This window comes from Callithrix jacchus, chromosome 9 (assembly GCF_049354715.1).
Source record: "Callithrix jacchus isolate 240 chromosome 9, calJac240_pri, whole genome shotgun sequence".
In the NCBI taxonomy this organism is placed as follows: domain Eukaryota; kingdom Metazoa; phylum Chordata; class Mammalia; order Primates; family Cebidae; genus Callithrix; species Callithrix jacchus.
This window is the reverse complement of record NC_133510.1, coordinates 125,912,847-125,923,952: the sequence shown is the minus strand read 5'-3', so window position 1 is coordinate 125,923,952 and position 11,106 is coordinate 125,912,847. Positions and strand designations below refer to the sequence as shown.

Below are 11,106 nucleotides of genomic sequence, written 5' to 3'. Positions count from 1 at the left end.
CAAGTGTCCGTCCTTGGACCTGAGTTTGGAGACTGGTGATAGGATATGTGCCAGAAGAAAATTGAGATACTATTACCAGAAAAGAGAGTGATGCTAAGATATCAAAAACAGCAGATGTGCACACAGGAAGACTCATAATCACATATGCTAAAAATTATTACATAATCTAGCACCTTTAACACATCAAGTGGGTGTGTAGGTGAGGCCAATTTTCTTACTAACAGAATTCCATTTTACTTGACACAGTGTGTCCAGCTGAAGATGTTGAATTTCCCAGCTTCCCTTGCAACAAAAGGGCACAGTCTTGTCGAGGAGCCATAGGTAGAAGTTCCTGAGAAGGGCATCCCTTTCATCAGGAAGCACTGTGAAAGATTTTGAAATGGGCAAAAAAGGGTACTGGCTGTCCTAACACATCCCTTAGTGCCATCTCCATCTTTCACTGTCTTTTAGCTATTTTACCAATTTTTTTTTTTCTGAGATGGAGTCTTGCTTGCTCTGTTGCCCAGGCTGGAGTGCAGTGGCACCATCTCGATTCACTGCAACCTCCACCACCTCTTGGGTTCAAGCAATTCTTCTGCCTCAGCCTATTGAGTAGCTGGGATCACAGTCATGCACCACCACACCTGGCTAATTTTTGTATTTTTAGTTAGTAGAGATGGAGTTTTATTGTGTTGGCCAGACTAGTATCAAACTCCTGACTCAGGTGATCTGCCTGCCTCAGCCTCCCAAAACATTGGGATTATAGGTGAGAGCAACCATATCTGGCCCTATTTTACAATTTTAAAAGTTGTAGAAAACTGATAGTAATGCAAACAGTTCTTGTTCATAGAAATGCAAATGATTGCATCTAGAGGAGCTGCAATTAATTCTCTGTTGATATTGACTAGTTTCCCAGCTATTTGGAAATCCACCGCTGCATTCCTGATTGCTTATGTATGCATGTATATCAATACGATTCTCTATGTGTGCAGACTTTTTCTTTTTGAGACGGAGTTTTCCTCTTGTTGCCCAGTGCAATGGCGCGATCTCGGCTTACTGCAACCTCCGCCTCCCGGGTTTAAGTAATTCTCCTGCCTCAGCCTCCCGGGTAGCTGGGATTACAGGCATGTGCCACCACACCTGGCTAATTTTGTATTTTTAGTAGAGACAGGGTTTCTCCATGTTGGTCAGGCTGGTCTTGAACTCCCAACCTCAGGTGATCCTCCAGCTTCAGCCTTCCAAAGTGCTGGGATTACAGGCATGAGCCATCAGGCCCAGCCTTCTTCTTCTTCTTTTTTTTTGAGACAGAGTTTCACTCATGTTGCCCAGGCTGGAGAGCAATGGTGCGATCTCGGCTCACTGCAACCTCTGCCTCCTGGGTTCAAGTGATTTTCCTGCTTCAGCCTCCCGAGTAGCTGAGATTACAGGTGCCCGCCACCATACCCAGCTAATTTTTTGTATATTTAGTAGAGATGAGATATCACCAGGTTGGTCAGACTGGTCTTGAACTTCTGACCTCAGGTGATCCACCCACCTCAGCCTCCCAATGGGATTACAGGCATGAGCTACCATGCCCAGCCCATGTATAGACTTTAAAGTTTTTTGAACTGGTTTTAACAGCTTACTGATTCCCTTATGAATTAATGAGTGAAATAAAATATTTGACACTTTTATTTATTTTTATCACACTTCACAGGCCAGGTGTAGTGGTTTATGCTTGTAATCCTAGCACTTTGGAAGGCCGAGACAGGCGTATCGCTTGAGCCCAGGAGTTCTAGACCAGCCTAGTCAACATCGTGAAAACCCATCTTTACAAAAAATACAAAAATTAGCCAAGTGTGGTGGCACACGCCTATAGCCCCAGCTACTCAGGAAGCTTAAGGTGGGAGGCTTTCTTGAGTCTGGGAGGTTGAGGATGCAGTGAGTTGTGATCTTGCCACTGCACTGCAGCCTGGACAACAGCTGGTGATCTGCCCACCTTTTTTGAGAACCTGTCTTAAAAAAGCAAAAACAAAAACAAAACAAAACTTCCTGGCCAGGCACGGTGGCTCACGCCTGTAGTCCTAGCACTTTGAGAGGCTGAGGTGGGTGGATCACCGGAGGCCAGGAGTTCAAGACCAGCCTGGCCATCATAGTGAAACACCATCTTTACAAAACAAAACAAAAACTTCCCAAATAAAAAGTCAAGTTGGCACATTAAAAAAAAAAACCTCTTCGTTTTCTCCCTTCTTTCTAAATGGACCATGAAAAGAAGGCTAACAGCACCGCAGTCATCTTGCAACAATGAGGCACACCCCTGAGAATGAGGATCTGAATGCTAAGAACTATGGACTGGATACATACAAACAGCCTGGGTTTCTAATAGCATAGTTGAGTCATCATATCAGCTCTTGACTTTCTCTGAGGTTTGGAGGTTCCTGTTGTGAAAGACAAGTGCTCCCCTATCTGTTTAAACCAGTGCAGCAAGGCTTTCTATTGTACCACAGAATGCATTTCTAATTGATACTAGCAGAAAGCCCTTCTCCTTTAACACAATGGAGAAACCTGTGGTCAAGCAAAGCATGCCTGATGGTAAGGAGACGCAGGTGAGAGCAGGCTGAAGGCTGATGGGAAAGTGATGTTGCAAGACTGGCTATTCAGGTGAAGCATGGAGGAAAGGCAATTTGAAGACTCACTTCCTGAGAAGCCTTCTGTTGAAGAGAATGAATGAATGGGTTTGCTCTGGGCTACTTGAGTTAGAAGTGACTTCTGAAACATGTGATGCCTTATTACAACGTAGTCTAGATTTTCAAGAAATCATGGGTTTCATTTTTCTACTCTTGGGGCTGGACAGGTCCTGAGCCAGACATTTTCTTTGACCTGGTTCTTTCCAGACATTTTCAAGATGCTCACTTGGGGTGAAATGACTATTTATTGATTGTCTTTCTAGCATCCACTTCAATAACAGATACATTTTGATTGGAAGGGTTCATCTCTCCCCGCCCCACCCCCATGTGGTCCTGTTGGGCCTTCACAACTCCCCATTCAGAGGCGGAATGTGTGTGACCCAGGCCTCAGCCAATCATCCCCATCCAGAGGTGGAAAGTGTCTGACCCTGTCTAAGCCAATCAACACATTGTGTTCTGCTGATAACAGTGACAAACTGATTCAAGGGTAGATCAGTCAGAGTGAATGTCAGCAGATTTTGCAGGAGCTCTAGAAAAGAAACTCTCAAGCCTGGGCAATGTGGTGAAAACTTGTCTCTACTAAAAATACAAAAAATTAGCCGGTGGCACACCGCTGCAGTCCCAGCTACTCGGGAGGCTGAGACAGGAGAATCACTTGAACCAGGGAGGCAGAGGTTGCAATGAGTCAAGATTGCACTACTGCACTCCAGCTTGGGCAACAGAGCAAGACTCTGTCTCAAAAAAAAAAAAAAAATTAGCCTGTTGTGGCAGCATGCATGCCTGTAGTCCCAGCTACTCAGGAGGCTGAGGCAGGAGAATTACTTGAACAAAGAAGGCAGAGGCTGCAGTGAGCTGAGAATGCACCACTGCACTCCAGCCTGGGAGAAAGAGTGAGACCCTCTCTCTAAAAATAATAATAGATAAATAAATAAATACATTTTAAAAATAAAAAAGAAGAGAGTTCAACAGCAGGTTTCCAAGATGCCGCCCTAAGGAAAAAGTGGTTCTGGAAAAGCGGGGAAAGGGGGAGCAGCCTCTGGGAGTGACAGTGCTGACAAGAAGGCTCAAGGTCCCAAAGGTGGTGGCAATGCAGTAAAGGTCAGACACATTCTATGTGAAAAACGTGGCAAAATCATGGAAGCCATGGAAAAGTTAGAGTCTGGGATGAGATTCAAGGAAGTGGCCGCACAATATAGTGAAGATAAAGCCAGGCGAGGGGGCAACTTGGGTTGGATGACCAGAGGGTCCCTGGTGGGACCATTTCGAGAAGCAGCATTTGCCTTGCCTGTAAGTGGTATGGATAAGCCTGTGTTTACAGACCCAATGGTTAAGACAAAATTTGGATATCACATTATTATGGTTGAAGGAAGAAAATAAAATCATATGAAAGACAAAAATAAAAAGAAAAAAAGAAAAAAGAAGCTCTCAGCTGAGCACAGTGGTTCACGTCTGCAACCCCAGCACTTTGAAAGGCCAAGGCAAGTGGATTGCTTGAGCCCAGGAATTCAAGACCAGCATAGGCAACATAGTGAGACCTCATCATAAAAAAGTAGCCAGGTGTGGTGGCACATGCCTGTGGTCCCAGCTACTTGAGAAGCTGAGCTTGGAGGATCGCTTGAGCCAAGGCATCCTTGAGGCTGCAGTGAGCCATGATCACACCACTGCACTCCAGCCTGGGGGGAAAAAAAAAGCTCTCTCTTTACCACTGGACTTGAGTCTCAGACGAAGCATGTTAGAGTTGTTGACAACCATCTTGCCACCATATGGTCTAAAAATAAAATCAACATGGAAGAGAGCACAGCTGAGAGATGGTGAACGTTTGACCCTCTAATTGCAGCCACATCTGAAGTCAGCTCTAACCCTGGACTTTTTAATTATGAAAGTTAACAAGTTTCTACTTATGTGTAAGCCAGTTTGAAAAGTTTATTTCTTAAATTAGTCCTGAAGGACACATAGAGTTAGGGCTAGGACAGTCCTTACTAGGATTGATTAAGACTTGTAACCCAGTGTTTCTGACAGTTTCCTCTGCTATGACACCCAACAGAGGCTATGTCCTTGCATCACGCATTCTCATCAACAAATCTACATTCTGATGAAACCCCAAAATAATTATGGGGATGTAAAGCACTAAAACAATTTGTAATTGTCAAATTTTACAATTCTGTGGTCTTCACAATTACTTACAATACATCTGTAAGGTTGCTCACTATGGACTATGGCTGTCACTTGATTCCTTTCTCTCCCACACAATAAAGCATTTTGGGGTATTTAGAACAAGGTCGAACTCAAAGAGAATCAGCATAAGGCTAATGTCCAATCTGTCTAATTTGTTTAAGTAATTAAAATGTCAAAGTCTTGTAATTTTATATTAATAAATAGCCAGGAGCAGTGGTAGGAGCCTGTAGTCCCAGTAGCTCCGGAAGCTGAGCTAGAAGGATGGCTTGAGCCCAGGAGTTCAAGGCTGCAGTGAGCTAGCTATGATAGTGCCACTGCCCTCCAACCTAGGTGACAGAAGAAGACCTCATCTCTAAAAATAAAAACAATAATAATAATATTATCAATAAATTCCCAGATATATGCCACACATACGACTGAATCTAATATGCCAGTGGATTGGGGCCCCCACAGATAAGAACTGAAAAGTGAAGTGGGCTCCATGTATTCCCAGGCTGTGTGAAATACCATCAGAACTAATAAACTTTTCACCTGTTAACTCTAAGTTGAAAACATGTATTCTTTTTCTGAAAAGAGAATTTTTATTTGTCACCTTTCTGTCTTGTGGATATCCTTCGAGAATTGCTCTCTTAGCAAGATGGCACCTTCTTCTTGGGTCTCTGATGTTCAAAGTGGTTTAAATAATTTTTTTTTTAATGAAAAAAAAAGTAGGGCCAGGCATGGTGGCTCATGCCTGTAATCCTAGCACTTTGGGAGACCGAGGCAAGTGGATCACCTGAGGTCAGGAGTTCGACACCAGCCCGACCAACATGGAGAAACCCTGTCTCTACTAAAAATACAAAAATTAGCTTGGCGTGGGGGTGCATGCCTGTAATCCCAGCTACTCTGGAGGCTGAGGCAGGAAAATCGCTTGAACCCTAGAGGTGGAGGTTGCGGTGACAGATTGCACCACTGCACTCCAATCTGGGCAAACAAGAGTGAGACCTCATCTAAAAAAAAAAAAAAGGCTGGGCGTGGTGACTCACGCCTGTAATCCCAGCACTTTGGGAGGCCGAGGCGGGTGGATCATGAGGTCAAGAGATCAAGACCATCCTGGTCAACAAGGTGAAACCCCGTCTCTACTAAAAATACAAAAAATTAGCTGGGCACGGTGGTGCGTGCCTGTAATCCTAGCTACTCAGGAGGCTGAGGCGGGAGAATTGCCTGAACCCAGGAGGTGGAGGTTGCGGTGAGCCAAGATCGCGCCATTGCACTCCAGCCTGGGTAACAAGAGCGAAATTCCGACTCAAAAAAAAAAAAAAAAAAAAAAAACCTCTCCAAAAAAATAAATAGGAGTATGGGAGTAGATCTCAGTTTCAAGAATAGTTGAATCCTGAACATAAAACAACATATTCTAGAGCCTCTCTCTCACTCTTGCTCTCAGAGAATTATAAAGCAAATGTGAAAAGTGTGTATGACTGGTGATTCTGGGTAAATACATGGGAATTTCTTTATGCTATTCTTGTAGCTATCCTTTAAATTTGAAATTATGTCAAATTTACAAGTTGTTTTTTTTAAAGGTAACTATCTCTTTTCATCTTTTGGCTCCATCCCTATGCTTTCTTCATACTCCTCAGATACTTAGGTTATTTTCTATTACTTTAGCAATCCCAGAAGAAAGAGAGATTATCTTTTCCAATAGTTCTAGCAAACAACTCAGGTGAATGTCCCATTAGCATTTTGAGTCATGTGCCCATCCCTGGGCCAATTACAGTGGCCACAGGAATAGAATGATCTGATTGGCCAGACCTGATCACATGCCTATTTTTAGAGCCAAGGGATGGAATGAAATCTCAAATCCTCCAAACCTCAGAGATGGATGGTGAGGGATGAATGTGATGCCCAAGGAAAATCGGGATGCTAATGCCAAAGGACAGTGCCTGGAGGCTGGGACGACAAAAACAACATATAAATAGGCCATCATGTGCACTCTTGATTCCAGTAGCCCTGCTCAGAGGGAGAAGGATTAGGGGAGTGAGATGAAAAGGGAGGAGCAGGCACCGCAGAAGTTAATGAAAACCAACCTGTTCTGCGGCTCCAAAAATTAGACGTTTAATAAGGTCATTTGCTCTTGCAACACAGGACTGACAAGGGACACAACCAGTTCTGTCATAAGAGGCCCATAAATATTCAATGTAGAGGAGGACTAATTTTAAAAGATGATACAGGCCGGGTTCTGTGGCTCCCGCCTGTAATCCCAGTGTTTTGGGAGTCCTAGGCAGGCGGATCAGGAGGTCAGGAGATCGAGACCATCCTGGTCAACATGGTGAAATCCTATCTCTACTAAAAATACAAAAATTAGCTGGGCATGGTGGTGCACGCCTGTAATCCTAGCTACTCAGGAGGCTGAGGCAGGAGAATCACTTGAACCCAGGAGGCAGAGGCTGCAATGAGCCGAGATTGCACCACTGCACTCCAGCCTGGGTGACAGAGCAAGACTCTGTTTTTTTTTTTTTTTTAAAAAAAAAAAAGGCCAGGCTCAGTGGCTCTCGCCTGTAATCCCAGCACTTTGGGAGGCCCAGGTGGGCAGATCACCTGAGGTCAGGAGTTCGAGACCAGCTTGGCCAACATGGAGAAACCCCATCTCTAAAAAAAACATAAAAATAAATAAAAATGATACAATTTTATCGGGATGAGATAAGCACTTTGTTATGTCAGGCAGTAAAATCTGTCTTTGCTTAGTCAAACCAAGGACCCCCTCATATAAGGGACCCAGAGTATCAGAAGTATCAGAATAAAAGCATCTCGTTCGTTGAAGCTGGGGTGACCTGCCACAGGTCAATTTTCAGTGGACTAAAAGCACTGGCAGAAGATCAGCTTGACTCTAATTTTCTGCCCCAGACACTCTGAGAGTCTTATCACAATGCATTTTACGGCATCTTTTGTTATAAAAATATTACATGCTTCTTGAAAAATATTCAAACAATGCAGAAGCATATACAGGAAAAAATGAAGTCTTCTCTCTCTCCAGAGTGCTGTGACAGTTTGGTCATATAACGATAATAACAATAGTAATAGTGGCTACATCTTACATAGCACCTCCTCTGTGCTGGACACTGTTACAAGCAACTTACACAGATCAACTCACTTTTCCTTCGTATTAGAATGGTGTAATATTGTTCCTGTTTTATACATGAGGAAACAGAGGTGCGATAGTTTGCCTAAGATCTCACAGCCACCCAGTGAGAGAGAGAATTAGCTTTAAACCAGGCAGCTTAACTCCAGAATACAAATTCTTATATTCCAGATTTTAAAATGTAATATATATATATATATATAATTTGTAAAATTGAGTTGCAATTCACATAACACAATAGCACAATAACACAAAATTAACCATTTAAAGAGAACAATTCAGTGGCATTTGATATGTCCATATGGTGTGCAAACACCACCTCTATCTACTTCTAAAACATTTCCATCACCCCAAAAGCAAACCTTGGACTCATTAAACAGTCATTCCTCATTCTCCCCTGTTCAACACTAACCTGAGTCTTATCTTTATGATCTATCTATTCTGAGTATTTTATATGAATGAAATCATACTGTATGTGATCTTTTGTGTCTGACTTCTTTCATTTAGAATAATGTATTTTTTTTGAGACAGAGTTTTGCTCTTGTTGCCCAGGCTGGAGTTCAATGGCATGAACTCGGCTCACCACAACCTCCACCTCCTGGGTTCAAGCAATTCTATTGCCTCAGCCTCCCGAGTAGCTGGGATTACAGGTATGCGCCACCACGCTCGGCTAATTTTGTATTTTTAGTAGAGGCGGGGGTTTCTCCATGTTGGTCAGGCTGGTCTTGAACTCCCAACCTCAGGTGATCTGCCCGCCTTGGCCTCCCAAAGATCTGGGATTATAGGCATGAGTCACGGCACCTGGCCTGTTTTTTTTTTTTTTTTTTTTTTTTTTTGAGACGGAGATTTGCTCTTGTTTCCCAGGCTGGATTACAATGACATGATCTTGGTTCACTGCAGCCTCTGCCTCCCAGGTTCAAGCAATTCTCCTGCCTCAGCCTCCTGAGTAGCTAGGATTACAGGTTCCCACCACCATGCCTGGCTAATTTTTGGTACTTTTAGTAGAAATGGGGTTTCGCAATGTTGGCTAGTCTGGTCTGGAACTCCTGGTCTCAGGTGATCTGCCCTCCTCAGCCTCCCAAAGTGCTGGGATTATAGGGGTGACCATCACGCCCAGCCAGAATAATGATTATGAGGCTGATACACTTTGTAACATGAAGCATCCTTTTTATAAAAGAATTCATTAAGCCATTAAAAGTGCTTCATCCCTTCAGCATTTTTTTTTAAAGGCTAGTCAAGTGAAGCAGTGGGAGTGGAGAAGGACCAAAGAAATCTGTAACTGGTTGTGATCAATTAGTTGTAACACCGCTGCACTTGGACCAGCCTCCCTTCAGCATTTTAATGGCTGAATAATATTTTCCACTGTATTTATATACCACAAATGTGTTCATCCATTCATTCACAGGTGACCATTTGTATTGTTTCTACCTGTCCTAGTCAAGGACATTCATTCATTCACAGGTGACCACTTGTATTGTTTCTACCTGTCCTAATCAAGGACATTCATTCATTCACAGGTGACCATTTGTATTGTTTCTACCTGTCCTAGTCAAGGACATTCATTCATTCACAGGTGACCACTTGTATTGTTTCTACCTGTCCTAGTCAAGGTTGTCCTAGAGAAACAGGACCATAGAATTTTCTGTTTCTACAGAGAAAGACATTTATTTTGAGGAACTGATTCACACAATCAGGGAGGCTGGCAAGTCCCAAATCTGAAGGGTAGGCCAGCAGCCTGGACGCCCTGGGAAGAACTGACGTTGCTGGCAGAATTCTTTCTTGCTCAGGGGAGCTCAGTCTTTGTTCTCCTAAGGCCTTCAACTGATCAGGCGAGGCACAGCCACACTGACTTTACTCAAAGTCCACACGTTTAAATGTTAATCTCATCTAAAACACATCCTCCCAGAAAACATCCAGAATAGTATTCAATCAAAGCTGGGCACCATGACCCAGCCAAGTTAACACATAAAATAAACCAGCAACTCATCTTTTGGCTATAGGAAGAGTGCTGTTATGAATATCCATCTATGAGTACTGGAGTCTCTGTTTTCACGGGTCTTAGGCACATATCTAGGAGTAGAATTTCTGAGTCATGTGGCAATTCTATGTTGAACTTTTTGAGGAACTGCCAGACTTTCCCACAGCAAATGAACTTTTTACTCTCCTACCAGCAATGTATGAGGAAACAAACATCATATTTTTGAGGGAAGAGACCCCTCTTTCCTGTCGCTTGTCTCAGAGGTGGAAGAAGTAAAAGTTGAGACACAGCAGGCATGAGGTCAGTGGCAAGGTTGGCTGGCACTGCTGATCAGGCCTGGAGGTTAAAGATTAAAACCCCCACCCTTAATCACACTCCTTTCTATAGATCTCAGGCATAATATGGGGAAACGCCCTCCATAGTTCTCGCTCAAACCCCTACCTGGTCACATACTCCATCCATCACCGTACTTTCTAGAATTGTAAGCCTTTAAAAGGGCTAGGATTTTCTTTGTCAGGGAGCTAGGTTCTTGAGACACAAGTCTGCCCACGCGCTCCGCCGAATAAAGCCACTTTCTTCTTTAAATCTGGTGTCTGGGAGGTTTCGTCTGGGGCTTGTCCTGCTACATTTTAATTTATAAAAATCGAAGTCCTTCTTGATCCTGAAGTGGATTAGGTGCCGGTCTTGTTGCTCGTGTTGAATCCAGAACCGTAGCCAGACATGGGACTGGAGGACGAGCGAAAGATGCTGACCGACTCCGGAGATCCTAAGGAGGAGGAAGAGGAAGAGGAGGAATTAGTGGATCCCCTAACAACAGTGAGAGAGCAATGCGAGCAGTTGGAGAAATGTGTAAAGGCCCGGGAGCGACTAGAGCTCTGTGATGAGCGTGTATCCTCTCGATCACATACAGAAGAGGATTGCACAGAGGAGCTCTTTGACTTCTTGCATGCAAGGGACCATTGTGTGGCCCACAAACTCTTTAACAACTTGAAATAAATGTGTGGACTTATCCCAGCCTTCATCATCTGGGCATCACGATATTTCCTTATGGTTTTGGATATACCATTTGTTTCTTCTTATCTGTGTAACTATAAGTTCACATGAACCTCATGGATTTTGGCTTAGGCTGGTAGCTTCTATGTAATTCACAGTGATTCCATCTTAATAAAATTTCTGTGATCTGCAAAAAAAAA

At 43.5% G+C, this 11,106-nt stretch overlaps 2 pseudogenes; both read left to right on the top strand.

Moving 5' to 3' along the window:
• Positions 1-3,601: 3,601 nt before the first annotated feature.
• Positions 3,602-4,022, top strand: LOC118144470 (peptidyl-prolyl cis-trans isomerase NIMA-interacting 4 pseudogene; annotated as a pseudogene).
• A 6,542-nt stretch (positions 4,023-10,564) lies between these two features.
• Positions 10,565-11,106, top strand: LOC100406251 (ubiquinol-cytochrome c reductase hinge protein pseudogene; annotated as a pseudogene).